The sequence below is a fragment of the Chiloscyllium plagiosum genome, chromosome 1 (genome assembly GCF_004010195.1).
Source record: "Chiloscyllium plagiosum isolate BGI_BamShark_2017 chromosome 1, ASM401019v2, whole genome shotgun sequence".
NCBI classification, from domain to species: domain Eukaryota; kingdom Metazoa; phylum Chordata; class Chondrichthyes; order Orectolobiformes; family Hemiscylliidae; genus Chiloscyllium; species Chiloscyllium plagiosum.
The window spans coordinates 146,463,045-146,472,652 of NC_057710.1; the positions used below are offsets into that span (position 1 = coordinate 146,463,045).

A 9,608-nucleotide genomic window follows, 5' to 3' on the forward strand; every position below is an offset into this window, starting at 1 on the left:
AGAGTAACCCACCCAGACCCATTTCCCTCTGACAAATGCACCTAACACTGTGGGCAATTTAGCATGGCCAATTCACCCGACCTGCACATCTTTGGACTGTGGGAAAAAACCGGAGCACCCGGAGGAAACCCACATAGACATGGGGAGAATGTGCAAACTCCAGACAGACAGTCACCCGAGGCTGGAATTGAACCTGGGAACTGAGTGCTGTGAGGCAGCAGTGCTTCTGACCAGTTATGGATGCCAAACGTCATCAGTATGACAACAACCATATAATTGGTTCCTGGGTAGCTGAACAGCTTGTTGGTGTGAACAATACTGGCAGAAGCTTTTGGGCTGCCCAATGGACAGTTTTGGGGATACTTATACATGAAACACAGGTGCAGTCTGTAATCAGGAAGACTCATGGGGCGTTTATAAGTTAGCGCGCTGAGCTGGAAGATTGGTTTTCATCACCATACTAGGTAACATCATCAGTGAGAAGACTCTCCGGTGAAGCGTTGGTGGCATGCCCACCTCTCTATTGATAGGTCTTGGTTTCTTAAGGTGGGTGATGTCATTTCCAGCTATTTTGTCAATAAGCACATGGATCTAAATCAATGTGCTTATTGATCGAGTTCTGGTTAGAATGCCGTGCCTCTAAGAATTCTCGTGCATGTCGTTGTTTCGCCTCTCCTCGGGTGTGTATGTGTTGTCCCAGTCAAAGTGATATCCTTCTTTGTCTGTATGTATAGAAACTAGTGATAGTAGGTCATGTCTTTTGGTGACAACACACCCACCCTAGGAGAGGCGAAACAAAGACATGCACGAGAATTCTTAGAGGCATGGCATTCTAACCAGCACTCCATCAATAAACACATCGATTTAGACCCTATCTACCTTCCCTTGAAAAAAAAGAACCAGAAGTAACATCACCCACTTTAAGAAACCAAGATCTATAAATAGAGATTGCTTCACCGGAGACTCCCATTGCTGATGTTATCTAGTATGGTGATGAAACATCTGAAAACAAACCTTCCAGCTCAGTGAGCTAACTTACATACTTATCATCAAATTGAGCTACAAATCTTCTAAAAAATTGCAGACCCATGGGATGTTTGCCCTTATTTCAAGGGATTTGGTGCATAAGACTTAGAGGGGTCCCGTTGCAACTGTACGAGGTGCTGGTGAGACTACATCTGGAGTACTGTGAGCAGTTTTGGTCCCCTCATTTAAGAAATGTATCATTTCATCGGAGGTAGTTCAGAAAAGGTTCACTAAGTTGATTGCTGGTGTGGAGGGTTCATCTTATGAGCAAAGGCTAAACAGGTTGGGACTTTGCTCAGTGGAGTTGAGAAGGATAAGAGATCCCATTGAAACATATTGTATAATCAAGTGGCTTGATAGGGTAAATGTTGAGACGTTGTTTCCCTCATGGGAGGGTCTAGGATCAGAGGGTATAGTCGCAGAGTAAAGGGGTGCCAATTTAAGACTGTGATCAGGACTCCTTGATTGAAACTCCTTGCCTCAAGGACTTGTGGGGGCAAAGTCCATGTCTATGTTTAAGGTTGAAAGAGATGGATTCTTAATCAGTCGGGGAATTAGGGATTACGGAGAAACACAGGAAAGTGAATATGAGGAATGTCGGATCAGCCATGATCCTATTGAATGGTGGAGCATTCCTCCTGTTCCTATTGCTTATAGTCCTTATGGTCTCTCTCTCTTTCGAGTAAAATAGGTAAGGCACGAAAAAAAACAGTTTATTTTCTCCTGTCAATTGCTGTTGGTTGTTGTTTTTAACCAATGAATCAGAGGGCTTATAATTCGTGAAATAGTCATTCTATGCTTCCTGTGAAGATGTGAGAGAGCCTGAAGGACAACTGATAACTTTGGAGTAAAAGATGCATGCCATTAACCCCTGAGGACTGTTTATAAATGTAAAGTACAGAAACCTGGTCTGTGTTTTTCGATAACTGGATCTTTCTGGCAGGTACACTGAAGACTTTGTACACATTGACAAAACTTTGCAAAAACTTCACTAATAGCAGGACTTGATGCTTGATTTCCAGTGCTGTGATAGTGTAAACATTAAAGCTTTAATTGTTGCTATGGATTGAAAGAATCAGCAATAACTATGTCTGGAATAAATTATTAAGGGACAAATATGAACTGTTATACAGGAACTGAAAGCAATTAGCCATGCTTGGGATGAAGAAGGAATCAAAGCTACATAAACAAAACTGTTTTAATGGCTGCTTGATAAATGGCTGCCTAATGCCACCAGGGCCCCGAAGAAGAATTTAAGGAGTTAACTGTGAGAAAGGTATGCCTTGAAACAGACAATCAATGTCAAATGTAACATGGAACAAGGAAGCTACTTCTGATAAGAAAGCAAACTGCAGACTTGATTTTTTCTAGAAGAGTATTCAATAATGCGGATGAAAGAGTGTAAAAGGATCACCAATAATGTTACACTTCAAATTTGGAAAAAAGAATATTGCATAAGAATTCAACTCCAGAATTCGATAGCAGCAGAACATTGGAAAACAACACTGCGACAAGGATAGAAATCTGCAGACATTCAGAGACAGAGACAGTTGTTTGAATTGCAGCTAAATTCTACCATTAATCAGGTAATAGCAAAGCTGGGTTGTGAGGCTTACCTTGCTTACTTGATGGGGTCTTATCTTGGTTGCTACTTACAAGAAAGTTTACATAATTGTTTCAGAATTTGTTTGCCCTAATAAGGAGCTGGATTAAAGGTAGCTTATGCTTTACTGTTGTAAGTTATCACAAGTAAATGGGCACAGGTTTGGTAAACAACAAATAATATGGAAAAATATGAAATTGTCCATTTTAGCTGGAAAAATAAAAAGGAACCATATTATTTGACAGGTGTGAAATTACAGAGCTCTGAGATGCAGAGCAATGTTGGTGCATGATTCACAAACATGTTAATATGTTGGCACAGCAAGACATTAAAAAAGCTAATATTGGGAAAGATTGTTATCATTTATTGTGAATTTAATACACAAGTAGGGAGTTTACACATCAGTTATGCAGGATACTGGTGAGACCACATCTAAGGTACAATGCACACTATTGATCATGTTTTTTAAGGAGAAATGTTTAAGGATGTTATTGGAGGCAGTTCAGAGAAGGTTTATCAGATTAACACCAACAATGAGTGGGTTGTCCTGTGAAAAAAGTTGGAAAAATTGATTTGTATCTACTATATTTTACAGAATATGAGGTGACTTGATTGAAATGTATAAGGTCCTGAGAGGTCTTGACAGGATAGATGTGAGAGGATGCTTCATCTTATGGGAGAATTTTAATCAAGGGGTTTGTAGTGATTGTAATGAGGTCAGCCCACTGGACCTCATAGGTTATGAGTTCACTGATTGGGACTTAATCTGTTCCAATAAGGGAGCCCTGGCTGACATACAAAAAGGGTGGCTGTCTGAGATATTGACACTCTGATATTTGACTCTAAATGAGGCAGTACTGAAATCAAGGATTGTTAATGTGCTACTAAAAGATGACTTGATGGGATACTGGCACCTGTGGAATTATTTCAAGGTTTATTATTTCAAAGGTAAAACAGAAATACTGCAAAAGTTTTCTTTTCTCATGGGGGTCAGGTATCTTTGACAGTCTTCTCTGAAAAGCTGGTGGAAACAGAGTCTTTCAATATTGTTAAGGCAGAGGTGGATGGATTCTTGATAAACAAGGGGTGAAAGGTTACCGGAGGTAGGCAGGAATGTGGATTTTTTTTACAAGCACATCTTACCATTACCTTATTAAATAGTGTAGTCCTGCTTCTTCTTCATATGTCACCTCCACACGCATCTATTCCATTCCACCACACATTCCATAAATCTCAGCACTTCCACATTTTTGATGCCTATAAAGTGTTCTACAGAAGTCCCTACTCACCTGGAAACTTGTGAGTGTCCAGCTTCTGAGCATATTCAATTTAAATTCTCAACCTTGTGTTTAAAGCCTTTCATGGCCTGACACCCCTTTATCTCCAAAACTTCCTCATCCTACAATTCTCCTTGGACTCTTCATTTCTCCCCATCTGGCCTCCCCCATTTTCCATATTGTTGACAAGGCTGGCATGACTAACTCTTACTTTGACTTGTAGATTAAGCACCTAATTCAATTAGTATTTTTGCTTCAATATCACTTAATAACAGGGCAACTTATAGCACTAACACTGAAAAAATGTCACAAGGTGCATCATAGAGGCATAGCTATGCAATAATGCTCAGAAAGTCGGTGAAGACGATATTGGCTGGGGTGACAAGAAGCTTGATAAAAGAAATGGGTGTCAAGGAGTCATATTGCTCTTGCCTCCCTACCCAACTTGTTATGGTTTCAACTAATAAATCCTACCCTCTGAAATGCCATTCCTAAATGTCACCACATCTTCCCCGCCACCACCCCACTGACCACCTCTTTCTTCTCCTTGATGACTCCTTAAAACCCATTTCTCTTATCAAGCTTCTTGTCACCCCAGCCAATGTCTTCTTCACCGACTTGCTGCCCATTATTGTACAGCTATGCCTCTATGATGCACCTTGTGACATTTTTCAGTGTTAGTGCTATAAGTTGCCCTGTTATTAAGCAATATTGAAGCAAAAATACTAATTGAATTAGGTGCTTCATCTACAAGTCAAAGAAAGAGTTAGTCATGCCAGCCTTGTCATTAGTGGCTGGCAGCTCTGTAACCCCATGAGTGCCATGGCTAATAATAGCAGCAGCAGGACTACAAGCAGCCCCCAGATTTCAAGTGCTGGAGACCAGGACTAGATAAGTATTGGGGTTTCATGGTGGAAGGACAGGTGAGGCCCACAAGAGTGGGAAGATTGTGAGGATAGGGGCTTGGGGTTAATTTGTCCATTTTGCACATTTATTGTAATCTAATGCAGTTCTAGTCACCATTGATCAAGCCCACCACTTTCCCCTGAAGCCAAGAAACTTAATCAATGTCGAATTTGTTTAGTTTGTTAGTAATTTTAAATGCACTTACCTCTCAAGATACTGCAAAGGCTGTAGGTTCAGGGAGCATCTTCAGCAATTGCCACAATCTATTACTCTCAGTCTGTTCCATTACAGCCACAACACTAGCATCTATCCGACAAGGTGGAAAGTTGCCCAACTACGCGTTGTCCACAAAGGCATAACAAATTATTACACTCTCCATCTCTGTCAACAGCAAAATAAGGGAAGTTGTTATTGACAGTGCTATCAAGTGTACTTGCACAGTGATACCTGATCACTGACATTCAGTTTGAATTCTGGACAAGGCCAGTTAGGTCCTGAGACCATCCTTGCCTTTGTCCAAATATTGACAAAAGGACAAAACTTTAAAACTGGGAGGAAACTGATTGCTCTTGACATCAAGGCAGTATATAACCTAGTGTTGATGTGGAGATGCCGGTATTGAACTGTGGTGGACAAAGTCATAAGTCACCAGGTTATAGTCCAACAAGTTTATTTGAAATCATAAGCTTTCGGAGCACCGTCCCTTTATCACCTGACTTTTGACTATAACCTATGTGGCATCACAAACCCTGGCAAAACTGGAATTAATAGGTGGCTCCCCATTGATTGGAGTCATAACCAACACAAAGGAAGATGACTGTGGTTGTTTGATATCGATCATCTCATGTTCCAGGATATAGCTGCTATGAGTTCCTCAAGCCATTGGCTCAATCATCTTCATCTACTTTAACAATGACCTGCTGCCCAATGTAAGGTTAGAAATTGAGATGTTTATTGATGATTGCAGAACCGCTTGTAGCTTCTCATTCAGGTCACCGCATTATAGGAAGGATGTGGAAGCTTTGAAAAGGGTTCAGAGGATGTTGCCTGGTATGGAGGGAAGGTCTTAGGAGGAAAGGCTGAGGGACTTGAGGCTGATTTCATTAGAGGGAAGAAGGTTGAGAGGTGACTTAATTGAGACATATAAGATAATCAGGGGTTTAGATAGGGTGGACAGTGAGAGCCATTTTCCTCGGATGGTGATGGCTAGCACAAGGGGATATAGTTTTTAATTGAGGGGTGATAGATATATGACAGATGTCAGAGATATTTCTTTACTCAGAGAGTAGTAATTGGCATATGGAATGTCCTGCCTGCAACAGTAGTACTCCCCAATTTTAAGGGCATTAAATGGTCATTGGATAAACATATGGATGAAAATGGAATACTGTAGGATAAATGGGCTTCAGATTGGTTCCCCAGGTCAGCGCAACATCAAGGGCCGAGGGGCCTGTATTGCGCTGCAATGTTCCTTGTTCTATTGAAATGGATCATGTCCATTTGTAGCAAGACCCGTCTGGACAACATTTATGCTTTGACTAATAAATGGCAAGTAATACTTGCATCACACAATTGTTAGTAGTGTCCATCTCCAAAAAGAGCAATCTAACCATCTCACTTTGACAATAAATTGAATTACTATCAATTAATCCCCCTCTATTAATATCTTGGCTTTTGATACTGACAAGAAACCTAAATGGAACAGCTATAGCTGTACAGTGATGACAAAAGTAGTGACTAACTTGAGCCCCGAAAGTGCATCGACAATACAGAAGTCAGGATTGTGATGGAATACTCTCTATCGCTTTGGCACCACCAACTACAGCCAAGAGTCAGATGTCATCAAGCTAACCCTATTGGCACCATCTTAAACAGACTCTGTTTCTACCTCATTGCAGTATCTTGTTCTGCAAGTCCAAGTTATCAGTTTGCCTGTTAAGTAAACCTATTTGGGATTTTCAAGTAAATTGAATCGAAGCTAGTTACCAATCCAGCATAAGAGTGGAAATTCTGTGTGAGGAAACTCAACACAAAAATATATCGCATGGTCAACAATGATCATTTTCCTTGGAAAAATCGAAGGCAATAATACAAAGGTGAAGACCACAGGAAAAAAAAATCTCAAACCAGAACAAAATTTACATTTATATCAGAAATCCAGGAGAAAAAGAAAATCATTGCACATCCAAGATGAAGGACAGGAAAGGTTTCTGACTGGAACAGCTGCTCCTTTATTGAGGTGTTTTAGGTGCTGGAGGTGATTTCCTCGAATTCCAGGAGCAGCAATTACTGGCTTATATACTGTTGCATTGTTTTAGAACATTGGACAAAAAAAAGTCAAAACAACAGCACTTTTAAAAGGGAGAGGAACAGACAAAGGAAGCACTTGGCGAGTCAGTGCAGGAGAGAGAGAGAAACCGAAACTGCTCGCTGACAGAGCAGTGAACTTGCGCAGTTACTGCCTTTGCTGTTTGAATTCATGTATCGCTGGACATCGGAGTGTGTCTGGGAAAATAAGCAAACAATGAAATTCACAACTGATCTTGGAGGAACCTGTTTGGGAGAGGTCATAGCACAGAAACAGATAAGTGAATATTTTAAGTGTGGCCATACAGTAAGTCTGCAGTAGTGAGTAGAGTGGGTTCTTTCTTGATTATATGTTTTATTGAGCCATGTCCCTTGATTAAACATAAAATATAAGCCATAAGTATTAACTTAATCTGCAGCAGTATTTTGTAGAGGAATAAGACAGTGCTATTTTCTGGGTCTGTAGATTGAAAGAAGAAAAAATGGGCTTTAGTAGAGTGATATGCTCTTCTTGCCAGATGTGGGAGTTGAGGGAGAGTTTACAGATTACTGAGGATTATATCTGCAATAAATGTCATTGGTTGCAAATCCTATCAGATCGAATTGATCGGTTGGAGAGACAGCGGCAATGAGGAATTTACAAGAGCACGGGGATGTGATAGATGGCAGTTCTCGGAAAGAGGAAAAGTCACAGATTTAGTCACATAGATTGTTTAACTCCAGGAAAGGTAAGAGAGATAGGCAGTTAGTGCAGGAGTCTTCTGCGGCTATCCTCAGTTCAAACAAATATGCTGTTTTGGAAAATGTAGGGGGTGATCGATTCTCAGGGGAACGTAGCACAAACAGCCAAGTTTCTGATATTGAGACTGGCTCTAATGCAATGAGGGGTACGTCAGGTTCTAAGAGATCAATTGTGTTAGGGGACTCTCTAGTCCAAGGTACAGACAAATATTTCTGTGGCCTGCAGTGAGAAATCAGAATGGTGTGTTGTTCCCTGGTGCCAGGATCAAGGATGTCTCAGAGAGGGTGCAGAATGTTCTCAAGAGGGAGAGGGGCCAGCAGGAGGACATTGTCCACATTGGAACCAAGGTTGAGATTCTGAAGGGAGATTGCAGAGAGTTAGGCAGGAATTTTAAAAGCACGTCCTCAAGAGTAGTAATATCTGGATTACTCCCAGTGCTACGAACTAGTGAGGGCAGGAATAGGAGGAAAGAGCAGATGAATGCACGGTTGAGAAGCTGGAGTATGGGAGAAGGATTCAAATTTTTGGATCATTGGGAGCTCTTTTGGGGTAGAAGTGACCTGTACAAGAAGGACAGATTGCACCTTAATTGGAAGGGGACTAATATACTGGCAGGGAGATTTGCTAGAGCTGCTCGGGAAGATTTCAACTAGTAAGATGGGGGGATAGGTCCCGGGAGATGGTGAGGCAAGGGATCAATCTGAGACTGGTACAATTGAGAACAGAAGCGATGCAAACAGTCAGGGCAGGCAGGGACAAAGCACAGAGCAAGGGTGGACTGATAAATTAAACTGCATTTACTTCAATGCAAGAGGCCTAACTGGGAAGGCAGATGAACTCAGGGCATGGTTAGAAACATGGGACTGGGATATCATAACAATTACAGAAACATGGCTCAGGGATGGATAGGACTGGCAGCTTAATGTTTCAGGATACAAATGCTACAGGAAGGACAGAAAGGGAGGCAAGAGAGGAGGGGGAGTGGTGTTTTTGATAAGGAATAGCCTTACAGCTGTGCTGAGGGAGGCCATTCCCGGAAACACATCCAGGGAAGTTGTTTGGGTGGAACTGAGAAATAAGAAGGAGATGATCACCTTACTGGGATTGTATTATACACCCCTCCAATAGTCAGAGGGATATTGAGAAATAAATTTGGAAGGAGATCTCAGTTATCTGTACAAATAATAGGGTGGATATGGTAGGGAATTTTAACTTTCCAAACATAGACTGGGACTGCCATAGTATTAAGGATTTAGATGGAGAGGAATTTGTTAAGTGTGTACAAGAAAATTTTCTGATTCAGTATGTGGATGTATCTACTAGAGAAGGTGCAAAACTTGACCTACTCTTGGGAAATAAGGCAGGGCAGGTGACTGAGGTGTCACTGGGGGAGCACTTTGGGGCCACCGACCATAATTCTATTAGATTTAAAATAGTGATGGAAAAAGATAGACCAGATCTAAAAGTTGAAGTTGTAAATTGGAGAAAGGCCAATTTTGACGATATTAGGCAAGAACTTTTGAAAGGTGATTGCGGACAGATGTTCACAGGTAAAGGGACGGCTGGAAAATGGGAAGCCTTCAAAAATGAGATAATGAGAGTCCAGAGAAAGTATATTCCTGTCAGGGGGAAAGGAAAGGCTGATAGATATAGGGAATGCTGGATGACTAAAGAAATTGAGGGTATGGTTAAGAAAAAGAAAGAAGCATATGTAAGGTATAGACAGGATAGATCGAGTGAATCCTTA

General features: G+C 41.2%; 1 protein-coding gene across 6 annotated transcripts in view; it reads right to left on the reverse strand.

Annotated features, from left to right (window-relative positions):
- The window catches only part of npy1r (neuropeptide Y receptor Y1), a 43,729-nt gene that overhangs the window by 15,196 nt on the left and 18,925 nt on the right, over nt 1–9,608 (reverse strand). For 4 of the 6 annotated variants that reach the window (XM_043698856.1, XM_043698841.1, XM_043698849.1 and 1 more), the window contains one exon: nt 5,018–5,193. The exons of the other annotated variants lie outside the window; for them this stretch is intronic. The gene's annotated coding sequence lies outside the window, so the exon portion shown is untranslated. The remainder of the gene's footprint in view (nt 1–5,017; nt 5,194–9,608) is intronic. 6 annotated transcript variants of the gene reach the window in all.